The sequence below is a fragment of the Dasypus novemcinctus genome, chromosome 28 (assembly GCF_030445035.2).
Source record: "Dasypus novemcinctus isolate mDasNov1 chromosome 28, mDasNov1.1.hap2, whole genome shotgun sequence".
In the NCBI taxonomy this organism is placed as follows: Eukaryota; Metazoa; Chordata; class Mammalia; order Cingulata; family Dasypodidae; genus Dasypus; species Dasypus novemcinctus.
Window position 1 is genome coordinate 4,713,430 of NC_080700.1, and position 24,151 is coordinate 4,737,580.

Below are 24,151 nucleotides of genomic sequence, written 5' to 3' on the forward strand. Positions count from 1 at the left end.
TTTGGAGGCTCCAGGAGGCCAGAAGAGCATCCTGCAACATCCTTGGGGGAGTGGAAGGAGGAGACTGCCCATCTGCAGAGAAGACTCCTAAGCAGAGCTCTCCATGCCCTGGAGGCCAGTGCCCATCCTCCATTGGAAGCACAAGCCAACTTGGGAGCTGTTCTGTGGCTGGAATTGAAAGCTCCACTTTCCAAGAACAAGGGAGGAAGAGATGGTTGGGCACAAATTTCATCTACTGATGAGTAAATTCAGTGGGCTACAGTATGATCTGGAGAACAGCTAAAGTTTGAGCCTGTCCAAATCAAAGAGGCTGGGAGCTGCCATCATAACTCTGCGCCTGGCACAAGAGGAAACAGGGCAGATTGAAAATCCCAGTGCTGGTGGGGACTGGCTTCTTTCCATCCAGATCATATTGCAGCTCTAACCTAGGCCCCAGTGCCACCTAGAGCAGGGAGGAAGCTGTGGGGACTGCACCAGCCTTTCCAGGAAATTACTGGCCAAGCTACGGAGGCCGGTGATTATCCTACTCTAGTGGCACAAGCCACCCCAGGAGCTGCTCTGTGGCTGGAATTGGAAACTCCATTTCCCAGAAACAGGAGAGGAGGAGACAGTTGGCTGCCAATTTTGGCTACTGATTGGTAGTCTTGGATGGCTAAGGGGATAACCCTAGGAACAGCTGAGGTGTGAAGCAGCCCAAGTTGGAAAGAGACTGGTAGCTGCCACTTTTATTCCACCGCAGTCGAGGGGAAGCTGAACTGACTGAAACTCTGTGTCAGCAGTAATCAGTTTCTATCACACAGATCAGCCTGCAGCCTTAGCCTAGGCTTCAGCCCTGCCTCTGGCAGGGAGGAGGCTGAGGAACCCTGCACCAGCATATACAGGTAACTGCAGGTAACTTTGGCTGGCATAGACTAAAAATCAGAAGTCTACCAGGGCAACTGCAGTCATCTTGGATCTGCACTACATAAATTGCTGCCCACACCTGCTGCTCCATCCCCACCCCAGGTGGGGGAGAAAAGGATGTGAAGCTTCATCAGTCTCTCTGGGCAGCACAGTTTAGGCCTGAACTTGGATTATTCCACATAGCTGTGACTCTGTCCCTACCCTTGGCAAAGGAGAAAGTTGGAAGAAGCTTCATTGGTCCCTGGTGCAATGAGAGCAGCTTGAGCCTCCACAGCTTACAGCACCATCTAAATGCTTGGCTCCTACTGCACATACAGCAAGGGAGAAAGAACAGGAAGCCCTAAACTAAAGAGAAAAATTGCACCCAGAAAAATACTCTAGTAAGCCAGACGTGAAGACACCAACAAAAAATTACAATCCACACCAAGAAACAGGAAGCTATGGCCCAATTAAAGGAACAAGATAAGCCTCCAGGTGACATAAAGAGTTAAGACAACTAATTATGAATGTTTAAACCAATCTCCTTAGTAAGTTCAATGAGATGGCTAAAGAGATTAAGAATATTAAGACACTGGATGATCACAAAGAATTTGAAAGCATACATAGAAAAATAGCAGATCTTTTGGGAATGAAAGGTACAATAAATGAAATTTAAAAAACATTGGAATCATATAATAGCAGATTTGAGGAGGCAGAAGAAATGGCCTCTGAAAGTGAACATACAAAAGAACAGATGAAGAAAAGAATGGAAAAAATTGAACAAGGTCTCAGGGAACTAAATGACAGCAAAAGTCATGCAAACATACATGTCATGGGTGTACCAGAAGGAGAAGAGAAGGGAAAAGGGGCAGAAGCAATATCTGAAGAAATAATGGTAGAAAATTTCCCAACCCTATTGAAGGACATAGATATCCCTGTCCAAGAAGGACAATGTACTCCCATCTGAAAAAATCTGAATAGACCAATTCCAAGACACATACTCATCAGAGTGTCAAAGGCCAAAGACAAAGAATTCTGAGAACAGCCAGAGAAAAGCAGTGCATAACATATAAGGTTTATCCAATAAGATTAAATGCTGATTTCTCACCGGAAACCATGAAGGCAAGAAGACAGTGCTCTGATTTATTTAAGATACTACAAGAGAAAAACTTCTAGCCAAGAATCTTATATCCAGTAAGACTGTCTTTCAAAAATGAGGGCAAAATTAGAATATTCACAGATAAACAGAAACTGAGAGAATTTCTAAGCAAGAGGCCAGATTTTCAGGAAATACTCAAGGGTGTGTTAGAGCCTGAAAAGAAAAGACAGAAAAGAGGGGCCTGGAAGAGAGTCTAGAAATGAAGATTATATTAATAAAAGTAACTGAAAGAGTGGTGAAAATAAAATAGATAAAACTCAAATAGTCAGAAATAAACTTAACCAATGATGTAAAGCACTTGTATTCAGAAAACTGCAACTCAATGTTAAAACAAATTTTAAAAGCCTTAAATAACTGGAAGAACATTCCATGCTCATGGATCGGAAGACTGAATATTAAGATGTCAATTCTACTCAAATTGATATGCAGATTTAATGAAATCCTGATAAAAATTCTACCTGCATTAAAGAAAAAATTGAAAACATGATCATTAAATTTATTTGGAAGGGTTAGGAGTCCGGAATAGCCAGAAACATCATAAAAAGAAAAAGTAAACCCTCATCTCCAGATTTTAAATCATAATACTTACCTATAGTGGTAAAAAACAGCATGTTACTGGCCTAAAACAGACACAGTAGAGCAACGGAACCAAATTTAGGGTTCAGAAACAGTCCCTCACACGTATGGTCAAGTGATTTTTGACTAGACTGTGAAACTCACACTGCTCGTGCAGAACAATCAATTCAACAAAAGATGCTGAAGAATTGGCTATCCATAGCTCAAAGAAGGAAAGAGGACCCCTAACTCACACTTTATCCAAAAATTAACTCAAAATGGATGAAAAAACTAAAAAACAAGAACCATAAAACTTCTCGATGAAATTATTGGAAAATATCTTGAAGACCTGGTGGTAGGTGGTGGATTCTTAAAGGAGATAAGAGAAGGACTGAGTGCACTACTGATGTTTAATGTATGTAGAAGTTTTAATTAGCTTTACTGTAAAAATGTGGAAATTTTTAGGATGGATGGTAACACACAGTGAGTAACAGCTAGTTTATAAATGGGAATGTGACTGAAATGGTAGTGTAGTTATGTAAATGCCAATTCACAGAATGCTAGAGAATAATCTAGGAACTGAATAGCACAGTAAACCAAGAGGTGGATGGGAATTGTGGTTGATGGAACAGATGCAAGAGTGTCCTTTGTTAGCTAGAACAAATGTATATCACTACTGCAGTGTGTTGAGAATGTGGAGAAGCATGGAAAAATATAGCTGGAGTGACCTGTGGACTGTGGTTTGTAGTAATATTCTTGCATCTATGCAAAAGATGTACTGTGTTGATACTGAGGCAGTATGGAAAATGTGAGCCAAATGTACACTATGGACATGGTAACAATCAGATGATATTATTTTATCTGTAGCAAATCACACACCACATTGTGGTATGTTGATGGGGTGTTTGGGAATTCTGCACATGTGCATGATTGTTTTATAAGTTTACAACTTCTGTCAAGAAATATATTTAAAAAACAATAGGGTGGGTTGGGGTAAAACACCAAATGTAAGATAAGGACTATGATTAGTAGTAAGGTTTTGACAATATTCTTTCATAATTTGTAACAAACATCTCATGACAATGCAAGGTGTTGGTGGAGAGTTGATGGGTGAGACCCCTGTGTGATATTATGCATGTTTGCTTTAAGTTCACAACTTTTACTATACACTTAATTGTTTACGTATGTTCATATATAAATGATACGAAGATGATAATCGGATTGGTTAGGGGAAAATAATAGTAATATTTTGACAATGCTCTTTAATCATTAGTTCAAAAGGTTTAAAAACAGTGCAAGTTATTGGTGGTAGGGTAAGATGTTATATATGTATGTTTTGTAAGTTCACAACTATTATACACTTATTTATGTATGTTTATGTATGAGTGATATATTTCAATAAATTTTTAAAAAAAGAAACAAACAACAAATTAAAAGTCTGGACAGATGCGTAGGAAAAAATAAAGGAACAAAATAGAAAAGAAGTAGAGTGAGTTAAAAGGCTGAAGAGATGAGAAGAGAATAGAAGGAAAATAAAGAGAGAAAGAAAAAGAAAAAAATGAAGGCCAAACAAGAAGTCGTGGAATGGAAGAAAAGCTACAGAAGTCAGAAGATGGAAAAATGAAGGAAAGAAGAGAAATAAAGTAACTTGGAAAAATAAGTAAAAGAAAAAAATTCAAACAAAGGGAAAAGAATAAACAAGAAACAGCACAGTAACAAACAATCTAGGGAGAGCAGCCTTCACTCTTAGGCCCCTGGAGGCCTTCTCAGGCTGCTGGTGCTCATCAGTCACCTGGCAACCTGCCCTCTGCAGGTGATGTATCCAGTTTTAGTGAGTAAAATAAAGGAAAAAGGAAAAAAATATATCCAGTATACCACAGAAGAAAACAATAGAAACTCAGTCAGTAAGTTCCCTATCTTAAGGTGCTGGCTGTGTGCCTTATCTCTCCCTGGATCCCTTAGGAGGTACCAGGGCTCAAACTAGGGATCTTCAAGCAAAGCAGGAATTCCCCTACTGAGCTACAGCAGGTCTATAGGCTAAATAGGCCCCTGAAAGCTTATCTGGCTCTTCCTGCCCCCATTTCCCTTAGGCAGTTGGACTTCTAAAACAGTTCTCAGGGGTCAGGCTAGTAGTTAGGAGCCTGTCTCCACCCCTCCTTGACCAAGTTCCTCTCTCCCAGTGCAGCTGGGTGTGGCAGCCTGCCTGATCAGAGTCCCTCTCCCCTCGCCCCAGGGCCACCTCAGTGTGGCTGGTATCTACCCCAAGATTGAAAGGGGGCTCAGGTGCCCAAACCCACAGAAAGGAAACCACTCCCCACACTTAGCCAAACCCCCCTTCCTCTAGGGAATTTTTCCCTCCCACTCAGCTGGCCTTTGTGAGCCAGGGGTTCCACAGAGGTTATTTGCCTTGAGGGTAGGATTTACCCAGGCTTTTCTAGCCACAGGGATCATCTACTTGGTTTTAGGTTGGGCTCTTTATCTCTCTGTGCAAGTGCCTGCTGAATGATGCCTGCAGGCCTGCAGCCTCCTGCTGTGTGGATTCCAAGACAGCTCACTCAGATGAGGCCCCTGCCCCCTCGCTGCCATTTTTTGCAGAAGAACTGAGCAGTGCCCATCTACATCAGTGCCATTTTCCTAGACTAGTATCTAAATTACCAATTTTTAATCTGCTCAATGAGTAAAAGGAAAACATGAGAATGATGTCTCACGAAATAGAGACTATCAGTAAAGAGCTAGAAAGTATAAAATCAACAGGAATAGAAATTCTGGGTTGAAAAGTACAATCAGTGATATGAGAACTTCTCTGGAGGTGATCAACAACAGTTGTCTCCCTGAGTAAAGACCCGAACAACTCTCTCAGCAGCCTGGAGAGTGAACCTTGCTATTTAAGTCTTTCCTCACCTAGATCGTGTCCATTCCAAAAGATGTAGCAGTGAGACTGTGAGAGGTTTGCAATAATTAACAAGCTGTATCTCAGTTTCCCCTGATATGCACTGGGAAAAGGCAAACCCCCTCTCCTGTGTCTGAGGGCATGGCAGGCACTTTCCCACAGGTTAAACAAGAAACCTCATAGGGTCAGGAATAGAGGGAAATGGAGATCTTTACTACCTGTACCTGCATATCAGAGGAAAACTGAGATGGAAACCTTCGCTATTTACATATCCTTTAATCCCTACACATGAAAAGAAACATTTCCTGCAGCATCCCAAGAAGCCATAAACTCCCTCAACCCCATCCCAGTAATTCACTCAGACCCTCAACTCCCTCCCACTAACTCATTTCCCTGCTTAGGAAAGTTCAGTATAAATTCAAGTCCCCACCCTCCTTCCAGGAGTTGGCTGAAGTCTCTCTTCAGACCCGGACCATGCTGGTGGGGGGACTGAAGCCTGTTCTTCAGACCCCCTCCATTGGGAGAGCTTCTCAATAAATACATATTCTGCCTGTGGTCTGTTAGTCTCCGTGTCCTAGCCGGTTTTTCTCCAACAGAGAATTTCTAGTTTTCTTATGAATTTTACTGGTCACTAGTGATGTTGATTGAAGTGTCATACCCTTGCTTATGTTTAACTCACTGCAGATCCTATGATTTAGGGTATACAAGGGAGGGAAGATGGTCAACTATTTGTTTTTTCAGAAACCTCTACTTCCTTCTGAGAACCCAAGGCTGCACCCAGCCTGAATGAAAATTCCCCAAAAGAGAAAAATGGCACTGCTGTCAGAGATATTCCACATCCTTGCCTCTGAGTCCCCAGGAGACTTCCAGAAAATAGTGACCCTCTATTAACAGGGAGAATTACAACCCAAATTTCTGTGAACCCCAATATCCCTGAGGATCCCAGAAATTCCTACCTAAGCCTCATCTCAGTGAAAGCCCTTCTATTATAAATTAATCTTTCCCAGTCTCACAAAGGAGAAAGGTGATTGTTTTGTCAATTCAAGTCCCTTACTGATGCCATTTAAATTTGAGAATTGGTTTTTCCATTTTTGTAAAAAAAATGGCTGCTGGGAGTTTTGTTTTTTTTTAAGACTGATTTATTCCCCTGGCATTGTTTGCTCATCTATCTTTTTTTAGGAACCAAACCTGGGCCTACCACATAGTAGGCAGGTGCCTAATCACTTGAGCCACCTCTGCACCCTGCTGTGATTTTTATAACTATTTTGAGTCTGTAGTTCCTTGTGGGTAGTACTGATAGTAGAACAATGCAGTCTTATCATCCTTGAATAATGGATGTCTTGCTATATGTTTAGGTCTTCTTCAGTTTCATCAAGAGTGTTTGCTAGTGTTTCAGTGTTTCTGTCCTTTTATTACATTCATTCTTAGGTATTTTATTTGTTAGCCTGCTTATTGAATGGACTTTGAAAAAAAGTCCATTTCAGATTTTTTTTTTGCTGTACTATATAAACAAAATGACTTTTTTTGTGTGTATCTCATACAATCCAAGTTTGCTTAAAGTCTATATTGCATTAGTTATGTTGAATCTTTTGAAATTATGTATTTAAAAGCTTATGTCGGCAGTGTGTAAGGAAAGCTTTGCTTCTTCCATTCCAATTTGAATGACTTTATTTCTTTTTCTTACCCATTTGCTTGGCAAGAACTTCAGGTCCAGTGTTAAAAAGCAGTGATGAAAGTGAGCTAACTTACCTTGTTTGTGACCTGATGGGAGAGTTTTTCAGTATTTCACTATTGAGTATGATGTTAGCTGTGGGTTTTTTAGATGCAGCTGTGAACACAGTAGAATGACTTCCACAAATGAATTAGTCAGCAGCAGAAAGTCCCCACATTGTTGGCATCCTGCAAGTGCATTTCTGAAATCCTGGAATGTGAGTTAATTGTAGGATACCTCCATTTTTATGGTTTTGAAGAACTTAATTCTTACTAATATCCATATGTTCAAGTTTTAGTAATAAGATAATGGTAGACAATACCTGAAATATTTTGATGTGTTCTTAAATTTTAAAAATTCAGTGAAACCAATTAAATGAATTTTTCTTTTAGAGGTTATTTATAAAATAGTACTTTTAATGGAGCAAGGGCACATATTAAGCACAATCCTTGGGGATCATGGGAACTATAAAGATTACTTTGGGGGGTGCTGGTATGTGTGCCTGATGATACGTATTATGCCATATGGTGGTAATATTGTAGTCCAAATATAAATGACTCTGAACCTCTGTGATTGTGAATCAAAAGCAATAGAAATTTTAAAGAATTTGCTGAATATGAACTATGATTACTAACACCAAATCTGTATAAAAATAGATTGATATAAAACATAGAAAGTTGATAACTCTTTAGTCATTATAAAATAAGAGAAACTAAAATCTAATGATTGTAGGGATACAATAAATATAAATATAAAAAATTAAGGTAATTCACAAATACAGCATAAGTTATTCAAATAACATAGATAATTGATTTTTAAAATATATAGACATTTATGGATAACTGGTTTTGAGAATATATAGACATTTATAGGGAATGATTAGATTTTGGCAATGTGGTAATTTTTCTCTTCAGTAGAGGAGTACAGGAATATTTGGTAGCCAGATGGAAGAAGAAAATAGGGAACAAAAGGTTCAATAGAAGTAATGAGAGTGAAGACCCGGTTTTAAGAGTGGTAGAAGTACAGAATCCAGAAATGTCAGCAAGAAAGATTTCTTACTTGAAAACATTTCATGAAAAATGTAGAGAGAGAAACAGATCAATATTGTTGGGAAAGCTGTTTTCAATTTCATTTCTGTCTATATACTTTTTTAAACTATATGAATACTAACAAAAAAATCCACATTATTTTATTTTCAAGTACCAAGGTAATAATAGGGAGAAAAGGAGTGAGGGCAGAGAAATTCACAACAAATGGTGATCTACATTATGTGCTGAAATGTACTTTCTGAAAATTAGATAAAAGGCATTAAGAAAATACCCAATATATGACAAGATATAAATTTTATAAAAAATGCAGAAAATGAATGAGAAGAAATAAGAAAATAAAATTCAAAAAATACTTCAACCTGAAATGTAATCTCTAAGAAATAGGGTGACAAGATAATGCTTAAGTAGAAAGAGAAGGTGAAATGCCAAAAGAGCTGATAACACATTAAGTGGAGAATGTTAAGGAGTTGGGAAAAAAAACTAAAAATGTGAGGAATGGTACAGATGGTCCAGTGTCTGCACCCTGGAGTGCCTGAACCAGGAGGTGGGCGGGGCCAACCCAGTCCCTAGGCCCTGGCTGGGCCCTGTGGTGGGGTGGGCCTGCATGTGGGTGGGCCTGAAAGCTGTCCCCCTTCCCAGGATGCTCAGCTCTAGGCTGCAGGCCTTGGCGGTTGGTGGGTGGCCCTGGAAGCTGCCCTGCCTCCTCCCATGATGCTCAGCTCCAGGCTGCAGGCCTTGGCAGTTGGTGGGTGGCCCTGGAAGCTGCCCTGCCTCCTCCCATGATGCTCAGCTCCAGGCTGCAGGCCTTGGCAGTTGGTGGGTGGCCCTGGAAGCTGCCCTGCCTCCTCCCATGATGCTCAGCTCCAGGCTGCAGGCCTTGGCAGTTGGTGGTGGCCCTGGAAGCTGCCCTGCCTCCTCCCATGATGCTCAGCTCCAGGCTGCAGGCCTTGGCAGTTGGTGGGTGGCCCTGGAAGCCACCCCCCCTCCCATGATGCTCAGCTCCAGGCTGCAGACCTTGGCAGTTGGTGGGTGGCCCTGGAAGCTGCCCTGCCTCCTCCCATGATGCTCAACTGCAGGCTGCAGGCCTTGGCAGTTGGCGTCCAGGCTTCGGCAGCCAGGCCTTTGGTGATGGCTGTGGCTCCTCAGGTGCCAGGCCACCTTGAGCTCTGCAGCCTGGGGATGTTTGTGGTAGGTGTTAGTCCTGTGCACTGGGGAGGGAACTGACCCTTCTTTATTAACATAGTGTGTTCCCATTTGTCCAGGGCAGTCCTGTTTTATGTCTGTTGTCCTACCTTTTCATGCCCCACCCCCTCACTAAGAGTATCCTGATGTGACTTTATATCATATGGTCACACTATTAGGTCTGTTATGGAAATTTCTTTAAGAAAGGTTGACTTAATGACCGAATAACTTAAAAATTTAAGTTAAAAAAAAATCGTGTAAAAAATAGGCTGTAAAATCAGACACAGGCACTTATTTTTGTGCCCGGTGGGCCTGTCCAGCAAGGAGGTGAGAGAAATTGGTAGGTGGGTGTCTGGGAGGGGGAAGAGCTGAGGGAGTAGGGGCTAGATGAGAGGCAGGCTTACCTCTCATTGTGTAGCTTTATCAACAGTTGATTTTTCTTAAAATGGGTGTGTGTTTTTCCCACAAAATATACAATAATAATAAAGATTCTGAAGGGGTCAAGACAGGCATTTGAATATGTCCTGTTACATGAATTTTCCTTCCAGGAGTCCCCTAAACAGTGACAAAGTTTTGGTTTTATATTCATGAGAAATATTGGTATGTGTTTTCCATTCCTTTAATATCTTTATCTGGTTTTGCCATTAGGCTAATGTTGTCCTCATAGAGTGAGTTAGGAAATGTCACCTCTGCTTTGTTTTCTGAAAGAGATTGTGGAGAATTGGTTTCATTTTTCCTTAAATGTTTGGTAGAATTTGCCAGTGTCTGAACCTGGTCCTTTCTTTTTTGGAATGTTATTAATTATTGATTCAAATTTTTAATGGCTCTAGGACTATTCTGATTATATATCTGTTCTTGTGTGAGTTTTGATAGTTTGCATCTCTCAAGGAATTTTGAGCCATTACATCTAAGTTATAAACTTATTGGACGTAGGGATGTTCATAGTCTTGTTTGAGTTATCCTTTTAACATCTCTCAAACCAGTAATAGTGATCCCTCTTCCATTCCTGGTATTGGTAATTTGTATCTTCTTTATTTTATGTTTGGTTAGCCTAGAGGTTTATCTGTTTGATTAAATCTTTTAAAAAGAAAAAACTGATGTTTTAGTTTCGGCATAAGTTTTCATTTCTATGTGATTAATGTGCAGAAGTGCACTTGCTGGGCTGTATGATAAGTATATATTTAGTTTTATAAGAAACTGCTAACCAGTTTGGCTTTTTTTTACCCCCTCCCCCACTTTGTGGCATTTTGCTTGCTGTCTGCTCTCTGTGTCCATTCGCTGTACGTTCTTCTGTGTCTGTATTTATTTTTATTTTATTTCCCTCCCCCCCCTTGTGGCTTGCTTCTTGTCTATTCTGTGTCCATTCACTGCATGCACTTCTGTGTTTTTGCTTGTCTCCCTTTTATTTTGTTGTGTCACCTTGCTGAGTTGGCACTCAGCTGCGCTTGCGGGCTCGGTGGCACTCCGCAATGCCTGGACTGGAGGCTCTCCACAGCATGTGGGCAAGCCTGCCTTCACAAGGAGGCCCCGGGATGCAAACCCAGGGCCTCCCATATGGTAGATGGGAGCCCAACTGACTGAGCCACAGCCGCTTCCAGGCTAACTAGTTTCAGAGTGACTGTACCATTTTACATTCCCTTAAGCAATGTATGAGAGATTCAGTTTCTCTGTAATTTCACCAGCATTTGGTGTTGTCACTTTTTATTTTAGTTGCTTTAATAGTGTGTAGTTATGTGTGATAATGGTGTAGGTTACATGTCTCTAATAGCTAATTATATCAAGCATCTCTTCATGTACTTATTTCCCATCCATATATCTACTGTGGTGAAAAGTTTATTCATAAGTATTGCCCATTTTCTAACAGAATTGTTTTCTCATTGTTGAATTTTGAGAAATTTGAAATTCTTTTAATTTATTCTAGATATCTATATTGTTTTTTGTGTGTATATGGTACTAGGGCAAGGGATTGAACCCAGGACCTTGTAAGTGGGAAGCTAGTACTCTACCACTAAGCCATGTTTTTTCCTTTGTTTGCTTGTTTTTGTTTATTTTAGCAGGTATTTGGAACTGAACCCAGAACCTCCCTTGTGAGAAACAGGCACTCAACTGCTTCAGCCACATCCAGTCCCAATATTCTAGATACCTGTTCCAGATATTCTAGGTATCTGTTCTTTCTTTGTCATAGTTAAATTTCCAAATATTATTCTGTTGGTAGTTTGCCTTTATAGTTCTTTTGCGGATCAGTGGTTTAAAGTTTGGTGAAGACCAATGTATCAGTTTTTTTTTTTACGGTCTCAGTCAGTGTACTGTCCCTTTGGAATCTTTCCATGTGTTCAATTATGAACTAGTTCTGATGATGCCCCAGTCTTTCTCTTGCCTAGCATGACTCCATTGATACTTCTGCTTCAGTGTCATAATTTGAAGCAAAAAAATTTTTTTCTCTATTTTTAAAGGAGCTTTAGATGACATTGATGTTCCATCAAAATATGGGGAATTCCCATATATCCTACTCCTTCCCTTTAACACCCTTTTCCCATGAATATCTTTCATTAGTGTGGTCCATTTGTTTCACGTGATGACCACATATTGAAGCATTGCTACTAAGTATGGTCTGTAGTTTACATTATGTTTTACACTTTGCACAGCACATTTTTATAAGTTTTGAAAAAATGTATGAGTTGTATCTGTTATTGCAGTATCATGCCAAATTATTCCAGTGTTTCAAAAATGCCCCATGTTAACTCCTCTTCTTCCCTCTCCCTCCCCTCAGAACCTCTTGTGTCCACTGTCTATCAATGTTACAAGTTCTTCCATTATTAGAATAATAACAGTCTAATTTAGTCCATAGTTGCATTCCTCCTGTTTGTTCATTCCTCTATCATTTGGATTTTGGGATTTTGTCATTTTCTTACCCCACATCAATCCAGCATCAACACTTCAAATATGTGCAAAACCTGACCACCTGGTTTCCCTAACTGTTGCTGTTCTGTCTCATCCACCATATCGCTCACCTGGACTACTGTGATAGCTGCATAACTGATCTGCCTTTGACCTGCTTGCCACTGTGGTCGATTTTTATCTAGCAACCTGAATGATCCTGTTCAAACCTAAGGCAGGTCTCAGTCCCTTGTCACTCTTTAGTGAAATCCCCATGCATTCCCAACTTACAGTAAAATGCAGAGTTATTATACTGTACTACAAGGACCTCCACAATGTGTGCCTGAGTCTTTAAAGCAGTTTTATTGAGATACAGTCACATGCCATAAATCTATCCAAAGTGTGCCAACAGTGACTTAAGTATAATCACAGAGTTGTGCATTCATCACCACAATCAAGTTTAGAACAATTTCATCATTCCAAGAAGAAAAACCCCATACCCTTAGCAGTCACCTCTCAATCCCTCTACCATACCCAGCCCTACATAACCTGTAATCTAATTCCATCTCTATAAATTTATCTTTACATTTTGTATTAATGAAATCATAGAATATGTGGTATTGTGTGCCTAGATTCTTTCACTTAGCATAATGCTTTCTTAATTATTGTAATTTTTTAAAATTAGGGAAGTTTTATGTTTACAGAAAATTCATGTAAAAACTGTGTTCCCATGTATCCTTCTTGTTGACTCTGCATTAGTGTGCTACCTTGGTTATGATTGATGAAAGAATATTAAGATATTACTGGTAAGTATAGTCCATTTACATTAGGTATATTTTTCCATATACTTTCCTATTATTAACAACATGTAGTAGTGTCATAGGTTATAATTCATGAAATAACAACCTCATATTTGTACTATTAACTGCAGTGCATCATCCACAACAGTGTTCACGTAGTTAAACAATCCCATGTTTGGGGTTCTAACTTTCCTTCTAGTAACGTATATAACCTAAAACTACTTTCCTCAACCACATTCACAAACATGCTCCATAGTAAGGTCCTTCCATCACCAATATCCATTCCCAAAGATTTACAGTCAACCTAAATAGAAATTATGCACAATTTAAGCATCAGCTTTCCATTCTCTACCACTGTTCTATCCCTTGGTAACTTATATTCTAGATTGTAAATCTATGAGTTTGATTATTATAATTAGTTTATGCCAGTGAGATCATATAATATTTGTCCTTTTGTGTTTGGCTTATTTCACTGAACATAATGTCTTCATGATTCATCCATGTTGTCACATGCATCAGAGTTTCATTGTTTCTTACAGTTGAATCATGTTCCATTGTATATATTTACCACATTTTGTTTATCCATTCATCTGCTGGTGGTTATTTGACTTCTGCCTTTTGTCTGTTGTGCTCTGAAGATTGGCATACAAATACCTGTCTGAATCTCTGCTTTCATTTCTTTTGGATATATGTCCAGAAGTGGGATTGCCAGGTCATATGGTAATTCTAAGTTTAACTTTTTGAGAAACTGCAAAACTGTTTTCCACAGCCAATGCATTATTTTACATTCCAACCAACAGTGTATAAGGTTTCCTGTTTATCTGCATCGATACCAGCACTTGCTAGTTTACAGTTTAAAAAATAATTTCCATTTGAATGGTGTGGAGTGATAACCCATCATGCTTTTGATGTGCCTTTCCCTAATGGCTAATGGACTTGAGCATGTTTTCATATGATTATTTCCCATTTGTGTATCTTTTTTAAAGAAATGTCTATCTAAATACTGTACCCTTTTTAATGGGTTTGTTTGCTATGCCCACCTACCTTGGAGGTTACCCAGTGACTCATGCTCTGTCTTCCTTCTCTACTTGTCACTGACTGTTTCCTTGATGTGGAAATAGCCTCCCACACCTTGGCTGCTTCCTTCTCCTCCTTTGATCCCAAGCTCCAGTCTCGTCTCTTCTGACTTAGGTAAAAAAATTTTTTTGTCTAGTGTTACCAGGTCTGGGCGTTGAACCTGGGACCTTGTATGTGGGAAGCTGGCCCCGAACCACTGAGCCACATAGGCTCCTTTGAGTTGGTTTATTCATTTGTATGCTTTTTTGCTTTTAGGAGGCACCAGGAACTAAACCTGGGACATCCCATGTGGGCAGCAGGTGCTCAACTGCTTGAACCACATCCACTCCAACATTTTTCTTACCTGCTCTGTTACCCTAACACTGACCCTTTAAGTTGTATTTGCTGATTCTTTATCTCTTGCTGGATTGTCAATCACTTCCATAAAGTTTCATTCATCCCTCCCTGCCCTGGGCCTAACACAGGGGCACATATACAGTCATCACTCACTCACCATTTAATAGAGTGTAAAGAGTGGAGGACAGTGCCTGGTGCTCAGCTGTTTCCACCATGTATACAGTGATTCTCCTGGCAGGGCAGGCACTTTCAGACTCACATTTGTGGCACTTGGATGTAGTTGAGACTTGTCATTGACTTTGAGGTCAGGCCAACTTGGGTGGAATTTTGACTTCTGAAGTCATATTCACAGTGGTTTAGCCTGAAGACAGACTGCTTCCCTATACTTAGATCCTGACATGCACTTGGTGGTCATTTCAGGGAAAGTATTTGAGGTCTTTTTGCCTATTCCTCATCTGTAAAATGGTGATAAGAAAACATCCTTAATTTTTAGACTTTGTTTTATAATTAAAATCTAATTTTAACTTGTCTGCCTCCCCAAATAGCCTCCTTCCATCCCTATTCCTCTGAAAGGAGAGTGATGGACTCAGTGGATCCTATGCTTATTTTAAGATAAAATCTCTAGGAATATGTCATATCTTAGACATATGCATTTCAGTGTTTACAGAGCAGAGGTGACTTTTCATCCCTTGTTCACTCTGGTCCTGTGGCCTGGATGCCAAGCTCACACTCTCTAGGTGATCTGTGATTTGTCTAAACTTAATTAAAAGTAAAAATAACCACCAGCTTCAAAACCCTTAATATATCCCATGTGTTTTATTGTGTGTAGTAGTGATGACTCAGCGTATTCCACAGTCCGAGTCCCCTGCCCTGGGCCCACTGTCTTGGGCCTCCACCTATCTCTCCCCCTCTCCAGGGCCCTCTTCACCCCAGGTTCCCCACCTACCAATCCATTTACCCAGACCACTTTTACCCTGGGCACCCCATCTTTCCTTTCCCTGGATCCACTATAGCATGAGCTCCCATCCCTTAAAGTCTAAACACATTTTTAATGTTTATATAGGTCAGGTTTCTACTCAGATTTCCTCTGTTGTGCTACTTTCCCCACCCCCTTAGCTGAGATATCAGAAACTTGAAAGAGTTAATCCTTCCTTCATCTGTCTCCAATTCTACAAGTCAATGGCTTCTCTATACTTGATTTACAGAGGATAGAAAAATTATGTGAAAGAACCAGGTTTCATTTATAAAAGATCTGGAAGACTGACAAGGAAAATGGGAAAGGCAGGAGGTACCCATGGGCAGCAGTGGGTTCTGCCAGCTCCACATCTGGAGGGGGCGGGCCGAGGGCTCCTCTCCTGTCCGAGTAATCTGACTGCTGGGATCCTACCAGATGACAGCACAAACCCCCAACTTGAGAAGCAAAACTGCAGGAAACACAGAGGAAATGGAAACCTTTGTCTCTGGGGCTCCAGCTGGCTCTAGGAGTGAAGAGAAAAGGGTCTATTTATGTAACATTTTTAAACTGAACAACACCAGATCCAGCCTGCAGAAAAGTGGACAAGGCTGCTTCTTGAGGTTCTGCTGCCTCAGGCCAACATTTGCCTCTTAGACCCTGAGATGGTGGAAGCCCACCCGGAGAGGAGTGGATGGGCTGAGGGCCCACCAGTTCTGTCTCCTGCAAAGCCCTGACTCATTATGAGAGAACCCTGAAGGCCAAGCTGCTCTTGGTGGGTTTGGTGGGAATAAAGGTTGGGATGGACGTTCATGTAAACGCAACAGGGCTCTGAGAGGTTCTGGACCCTCCACGGGAGGTAAGGGGGCCCTGCCAGGGCAGGCCCCTGGGTATTGGGCAGCATGTAGGGGCATCAGTGCCTCCAAACACAGGGATACTCTTAGGGGTGCTGGTCCCTATGTTGGCCACAGGGTGCTCTGGCTCCAGGTTCCCACGGCTTCAGGTTCTCACGGCTTTAGGCCTCAGCTTACCTCACAGTGATTCGTGGTGTGGGGGGGGGGCCCACTCCTTTCTGCTCTTACACTGAGTGCTTCAATTTTGGAGCTCCTATCTGTGACCTTCACTTGGTTCCCAAAACTCTTCTGTGCTCCTAAAGCCCCCAACCTGGAGACGACTGGGGTGGTGCTGCCTAATGTTGAGCATCGCTGCTTCATGTTGGGCTTGAATTGGTCACACAGCAACAGGGCATGGTGGTGGCTGCAAAGCCAGAGGCACTGACTGTGTCAGAGGAGAGAACAGTGGGGGTGGACCCAAAGACCAGCTGGAGCCTGGCATGGCTGCCCAAGGTGGAACTTGGGTGTATCATTCCCCCAAAGTGCCACACAGTTGTGTGGTGCTGCCCGGGGTTGGCTAGCCATGAGGAGAGGTTGAATTGGGAGCTGTGAGGTTTGCAAACTGGAAAGAATGGTTAGAGCTGATGGCTCCATGAGGCTGCCCACCAGGAACTCCAAATAGAGATGGTGGGTGGCTCTAGGGGTAAAGGGGAGTTTACATTTCAGGGTAGGGCTGCAGAACCCAAGTGTGTGCAGGCTGAGGCAGTGATGCCACTGGGTATGTCTGAAGTGTCTGGTCAGATGGGAAGGTAGTCACACTGCAGTCAGCAGGAGGCCCACAGAGCAGTGGGGTGAAGGGATGTGGTATTCCTCAGAGTCCCCCCCATGTTTGGAAGGTGGGAAGCCAAGGCTGCAGGTGTGCTGGTTGAGGGGCTAGAAGTGGCTGCAGAAGCAACCTCTGTAAGGCCCATGGAGTGATGGTCCCCAGGCCCAGTGGTGGAAGGGGTGTCCATGAGAAGGAGTGAGGAGAGTTCACACACACCAGGATCACTGACCTCATTCTGAATATGAAGGGATACCTGGGGAGGGAGGAGGTGCTGGGAGCTGTGGGGAAGGCAGAACCGGCATCAGCTGCAGCTGTCACAGAGACTCAGGGATGCAGAGGGACTCCTCTCTCCCCATTCAGGGGTCTCCCCGAAATGGGTTTTACCATGAAGGAGGAGGACCCTCAGTAGCAGCTGCAGGAGCAGGCTTTGGGCTTCTTTCACAGTTCCCACCTCCTGTGGGGCCGGGTGCGGTCACCCCTCAGGCTGAAGTGTGGTTTGCTGGCCTGGCGGGGGAGCAGCTGCGGCAGGCCAAGCCGCTGCCCCCATAATAGGGTGGCTGGTCGGACTCACCGCCACCCCTGAAGGAAGCTCGGCATGGGCGCAGAGTGCCCTCGGGTCTCCCCTTCTTGGCAGCCATGCTTCCGCGGCTTCCCCTCCTCCTGGATGGCGCCACACGATGCCTGTGGGGCGGCACCCTTCTTCTTCTTTCTCCCTGCGCAGGTGCAGGGTGGAAAAATCCAGTCTGCCCTTTTCCCTCCCCCCCCCCCCCCGACAGCAGCAACAGCCAGGCGTGGGCAGGAAACTCAAGTCTGCCCTCCACCCCAGCAACAGCAGCCACCAGTCCCTAAACCCTGCCCCTTCCCCCAGCAACAGCAGCCACCAATCACTAAACCCTGCCACTTCCCCCAGCAACAGCAACAGCCAATCCCTAACCACCACCCCTCCCCCATCCAGTACCGCCCACTGACCTTTCTCCGGCAATCAATCAGAACAGGGCGTGGCTTCGACCAATCAGCTTTCCCCAGCCCCTATAAAACTGTTGCCTCTCCCTCAATAAAGTGGACTTGCGTGTTTACCTTGTCTCCGCGGTAGTTCTTCTGCCGTGCGCCCTCCAGTCCTGAGAGCCCCCGACAAGGGCCTGGCCTCCCTTGTCCCCAGTTCGTCGCCTGCTTCTCCGGGCGACCCCTTCGTCGCCGGCTTCCCCGGGCGACCCTGTCAGCCGAACCGCGCAACCTCTGTGAGACCGATCCCTCGTCTGCTGCCGGACCGACCCCTCGTCCCAAGTGGGACCGACCCCTCGTCCCAAGCGGGACCGACCCCTTGTCCCAAGTGGGACCGACCCCTCGTCCGCAGCCAGACCCCACCTCTACCGACCGAGCAAACCGTCGCAGCCGGGATCCAGGGCAGAAGAGGGCCTAGCACACAGCCCAGCCTGGTTGGTATCTGACGATGGGGTGGCAGCAGGGCTCAGCAAGGTGAAAGAGGCTGAGGGGAGAGGGTGTGCCAGCATGTCAGGTGGGGCTGGGACAGTGAGGAAAGGATGGGTCTGCTGAGCAGCATTTCTTCTGAGGCAAAGGACCCACCTAGGTGGCCACTGCAGTGGATCCCAGGCTGAGCCCTGGGCCTGGGGAGTCCTTCCCATATCCTTAGCTGTGAATTATTGTGGGAAGCTGCAGGGGCAGTTGGTGGAGGAGCAGTCCAGGAGCAGGCCAGGGAAAGTACAGGAAGGTTGTGAGGTGCTGCATGCAGGGATGCTTCAGTCTTTCCACCCGGGGAACTGTTGAATCATCCAGAGCACTGCTTCCTTTTCCTGGGTCTAGATCCTCAGCAGTGACTCAGTACCCTAGCTGGGGTGTGCTTGCGCACACACGCATGATGGCAGCCTCAGGTGGGCCCCTCACCTGTGTGACAGCAGAGGAATATTATGTTAAATGTTAATGGTGCCTGGAACTGTCAGATGTGGGTGAGCCATCCCTTAACTTTTTTCTGCTCTGTGGTGACTGGAGGCCTGATTGATCTGGATCTTTCTTGGGGTTTTCATGGAGGCTGAGGAGATAGGAAGATGCCCATCCTCACTCACATTCTTTGTGTACCTGTGGAGCAGCTGGGAGACAGACAGGGCTGGACCTCTCTCCTTCTCAGGGGCAGTAAACCTGGAATGGAGTCTGAGCTCCTGACAGCATTTTCTATGGTGCATGGTTCAGAGAGATCCCGGAGTTCTGGGTGGAGCTGCTTTCTGTGCTTTGTTAGGGAGTTTTCTCTTAAGGCCTGGGTCTGGACAGGAGGGAGGCCAGGCCTCCCCTGACCCTCAGAGGCCTGAATGCAGATTCTGTATTCCCAAGCCATCAGAGCCCTTCTTTCATTGTCCTGATAGGTCTTTGGCCCTTGGGAGGAGCAAAGCTTGCCCAGCGACTATAGCCCTAGGATTAGGAATGCCTGAGAATTCAAGTAGGGGGCCATGAAATGGAAAGTCATAGGTAGGTTCTTCCAAGAAACCGGGACACCAGTGACAACCCCAACCAAAAACTCTTGAAGTTGTTTCTAGTTCAGGGACATCACTTGTTTTCGCATTGGTTAGAATTCCTCTTGGGCACTAGAATTAGGACATTGTCAGTATAGGTATTTATGTTCTCTTTTTTTTTTTTATAAACTTTAACCTTTGAGTACTTACTGTCTGATTTAGAAATAAAGTTCTGTGACTGTACAAAAAAAAAACCCTAGAAAACAAAACCAATGGCATGCTCTAGCCAAGAGAAATGAATATTTTTGTTCACATAAAAACCCTCTGTGCCACTCTTTTAGCTGCTTAATCGTATCTCCTAGATAAAGGCTGATCTGGTTCTCCAGTTTTTTACTTTGTTTGGAATTGTTTTCAGTGGGTGCTCTGGGTATAAGTTCTCACATACTAATCAGTTAATGCTTTAACAATTCAAGTAAAACATAGATGCCTCACAGTTATATAGGGTATTTAAACCCTACTCTTGGTTATAATTGTCATATGCATTTCCTGTACCTGCAGTATGGCCATCTACCCCCAAAATCATCCGATTTCTGCTCATTATTCATTTGTATATTGAATTTGTGTTCCTGAGTGTGATGGCATTGGATTCAGATGTGAACTTTCTACATAAGCCTCTTCTGTCACTTTTACTGAACCTGTGGTTAGTGCTGGGGTTGGTGTAGACCCTGGAGACTTCAATCTCTGGACTGGCCATGTTCCACTCAGGCCCTGAGCAGAGTTGCAGCTCCTACTCTCCAGTTTGTTGGACTTGCACAGGTTGTTGGACTTGCACAGGTTGGCTGACAGGACGGTGAAGATGGTCAAGCAACACACAAGGGAACCAAGAGTGCCTACAACTCCAAACAAGAGAATCGCATCCATCAACCATGTGGAATCTAAGCCCCCTCTCAATACAGTGGTGGAGTGGACATCACCAACCCAGGGTCCAACAAGAGGGAGGATTAAATATGGATTAGAGTGGACTTATTGGTATTCTACTATAGAACTATTGTGACTAGTAATGGAAGAAACCATAGCATTGATCTGGAGAAAGTGGCCACGGTACTTGATGAGAACAGGGAGAGGAAAGAAGTGATGTGATGTGGGGGCATTTTGGGGACTTGGAGTTATCCTAAATGATATTGCTGGGACAGATGCTGGACATTATATACCCTGCATAACTCACTGAATGTACTGAGGAAGAGTGTAAACTTCAATGTGAACTATAATCCATGCAGTACAGCAGTGCTCCAAAATGTATTCACCCAATGCAATGAATGTGCCCCAATGATGAAAGAGGTTATTGATGTGGGAGGAGTTGGGAGGGTGGGTTGTGGGGTGTGTGGGAACCTCTTATATTTTTTAATGTAACATTTCTTGTCATCTATGTATCTTTAAGAAAAACTATTTAATAAAAAAAATTAACAATTGTGAAATAGGTTGTCATATATACCCAGATACTCACCATCTCTGGTCATGAAGTTCAAAGTTTTCCTCTTACAATTATTTCTCTTCTATCTGAAGATGTTGCTTTCACATCTTTACAGAGCAACTTGTCAAGTGATGAATTTAGATTTCTCTGTCCTCTTCATCTGTCTTCTTTTTTGTCTTCAATCCTTGAACAGATTTTGCTGTATGTAGTATTCTGGGTTGGTATTTTTTTATTTCAGCACTTTAAAGATCCTGTTTTACCCTCTTCTGGCCTCTTACTGGATCTGAGGAAAAATGACAGGCCTTCAAATTGTTATTCTCCTATAATGTGTCATTTTTCTTAGGTTCCTTTCAGAATTTTTCATCTTTGATTATCAGCTGTTTTTTTTTAATGATGTGTCAGGGTGTGATTTTCTTAGCTTCTCGGATCTGTGTGCCACAAGGTTGGGTAGTGTTCAGTCTGTTTTAGCCCATATTTATTGTGAACCATTCTTTCTTCTCCCATCAGCATTTAGCTTGAATGTTAACTGTCCTACAGCTTTCTGACGTTCTGTTAACTTTATTTATTTTAAGATTAATGTTGTATTTCTCCCTCTCCCTTTCCCCTCCCCCCAGTTGTCTGCTCTCTGTGTCCATTCACTGTGTTCTTCTGTGACTGCTTCTATCCTTATCAGTGGCACCAGGAATCTGTGTTTTGTTGTTTTCTCTTTTTTTTGTCTTTCTTTTTTTAATGTTATATTAAAAAATATGAGGTCCCCTTATACCCCCCACCCCCTCACTCCACTCCTCCTCCCATAACAACCTCTTCCATCATCATGAGACATTCACTGCACTTGGTGAACACATCTCTGAGTACCGCTGCACCTCATGGTGAACGGTCCACACCATAGCCCACACTCTCTCACAGTCCACCCAGTGAGCCATGGGAGGACATACAGTGTCCGGTAACTGTCTCCGCAGCACCACCCAGGACAACTCCAAGTCCCGAAAATGCCCCCACATCACATCTCTTCCTCCCACTCCCTACCCCCAGCAGCCACCATTGCTACTTTCTCCACACCAATGCCACATTTTCTTCGATTACTAATCACAATAGTTTATGTATAGAATATCATTAAGACCATGCTAATCCATACTCTATTCCTCCATTATGTGTACCTTGGAATGGTTGTGTCCACATCTGTATCAAGAGGGGGCATAGATTCCACATGGTTGCTGAATGCAATTCTCCTGCTTTCAGTTGTAGGCACTCTTGGCTCCCTGGTGTGGTGGATGACCTTCTTCACCTCCCTGTTAGCTGAGTGGGTAAGTCCAATAAACCAGAGTGTAGCAGTTGCAAGTCTGTTGAGGCTTAGGACCTGGCTATCACATGGTCTGTCCAGAGATTCAGGTCCCCTGGGTATACACTAAACCCCAGTGCCAACTACAGGTCTGGTAAAAGTAACAGGAGAGGCTTGTGGACAAAGATCACATCTGAGTCCAGCTCCATCACACAGAAACACAAACTCCAAAGTAGGGCCAACTGACATGGCACTGAACTCCATCTGCCATGACCATAGAACCTGTGGATCTCTGTAGCCCTCAGAAGAACCAGTACCTGGGGTTGTATCTACTTTGTGGGACTCCGCTGAGGTGTGCATAAGGGCGACTCCTCTGATAACCTCCCAGCTTATGGAGACTCAGCCATATAAACACATTTGTCCTTTCCATTTCCCCCTTTTATTCAGGTCAAAAAGCATTTTTAACTCCTGGTATTATATGTAGACTGAGATATTCTGCTGGTCTGAGTTGACCCTTTTATTCAAGGTCATTTTCTAGTTACATCATCAGCTGGTACTTGATAGTAATCCCTTGGCACCAGGGAGGCTCATCCCCAGGAGTCATGGCCCACGCTGGGGGGAAGGCAATGCATTTACATGCTGAGTTTGGCTTCGGGACTGGCCACATTTGAGCAACATGGAGGTTCTCAAGAGGTAACTCTTAGGTACCCTGCAGCTCTAGGCCTTGTTCTTATTTCAGGTGCACAGGCTGACAAACATAGTCATTAGTATCAAGGGCTCATTGTTGGACCTTCCTTCTTTTTTGGTCTTTGCTGTTGCACTTGGGGGATTGTTGCTGTTCCTTTAGGGAATGTGATAGAGCTCCCCTGGCTAAGAACATAGCACTCCCTCACTTGTTTTTAATTATAACCACTATGAAAATATCCAAATATTTTTATGTACCGTGGATATGTACCTCAGAGAACTCCCTGCCAACCATGTGTCCCCTGTCAATAACATCCCACACCAGTATTCCTCCCCTGCCATGTTGAAACTCTCTGTGATCCAAAACTTATTCAAAAATGAAGTCCAATATATTGCCAGGTTCCATTAATAGTAAAATGGAATATTGTGATGGGTTTAAAGGTTAGATATAGAATACATATTAATTTAGAAAAATTAAGGTAAAAATTAATTGGGGTATCAAAAAATTTAAAAATGCAAAAGCTTTGTTTTTGATGTTTTGCCTTCCATCACTGCAATAAGTGTTGCCCTGTATGCAAATTGACAAGGCAACTTCTTCCGTCTTTTCCTCAGTGTCTATGTCCATTCTTTTTTTTTCCTAATTATTAAGCTTGTTTTCACAAAAGTTTTAGATCACAGTAATTTGTATATACAATATACGGTACTCCCACATATCCAACATAAAACCCTTTTCTCTTCCACAGCAATAATCTTTTTACATATTTATAATATATTTACTGAAACTGATGTACAGTAATTGAGACAATAGCTTTCAAACAAGGTAACATTTGTGTTTACATTGTGGTTTATATTTTAGACTATACAATTTTCTAAAATTTTAGTTATCTTATGTTTTACCTTATGATTTACATTTTAGCCTATCGGCCCCTATACATTTTTGGTGTCATTTAACATGTCTTTGGGTGTGAAGTTCATGAAGCCATTTCCTAATACAAGATCCTGTAGATGGTTTCCAACATTGCTTTCCAAAGTCTTTATGGGCTTAGCTCTTATTTTTAGGTCTTTGATCCATCTCGAGTTGATTTTTGTATAAGGTGTGAGTTGGTAATCCTCTTTCATTCTTTTA

The 24,151-nt window shown here is 42.9% G+C and overlaps 1 long non-coding RNA gene across 3 annotated transcripts in view; it reads left to right on the plus strand.

The window, feature by feature from the left end:
• LOC139437796 (uncharacterized) overlaps positions 1 to 24,151 on the plus strand; it is an 84,136-nt gene that overhangs the window by 32,708 nt on the left and 27,277 nt on the right. Inside the window, exons 4-5 of one of the 3 annotated variants that reach the window (XR_011647692.1) lie at positions 11,483 to 11,589; positions 22,302 to 22,366. This is a non-coding gene — a long non-coding RNA (uncharacterized lncRNA). The remainder of the gene's footprint in view (positions 1 to 11,482; positions 11,590 to 22,301; positions 22,367 to 24,151) is intronic. The other 2 variants (XR_011647694.1, XR_011647693.1) reach the window with 2 other exon arrangements.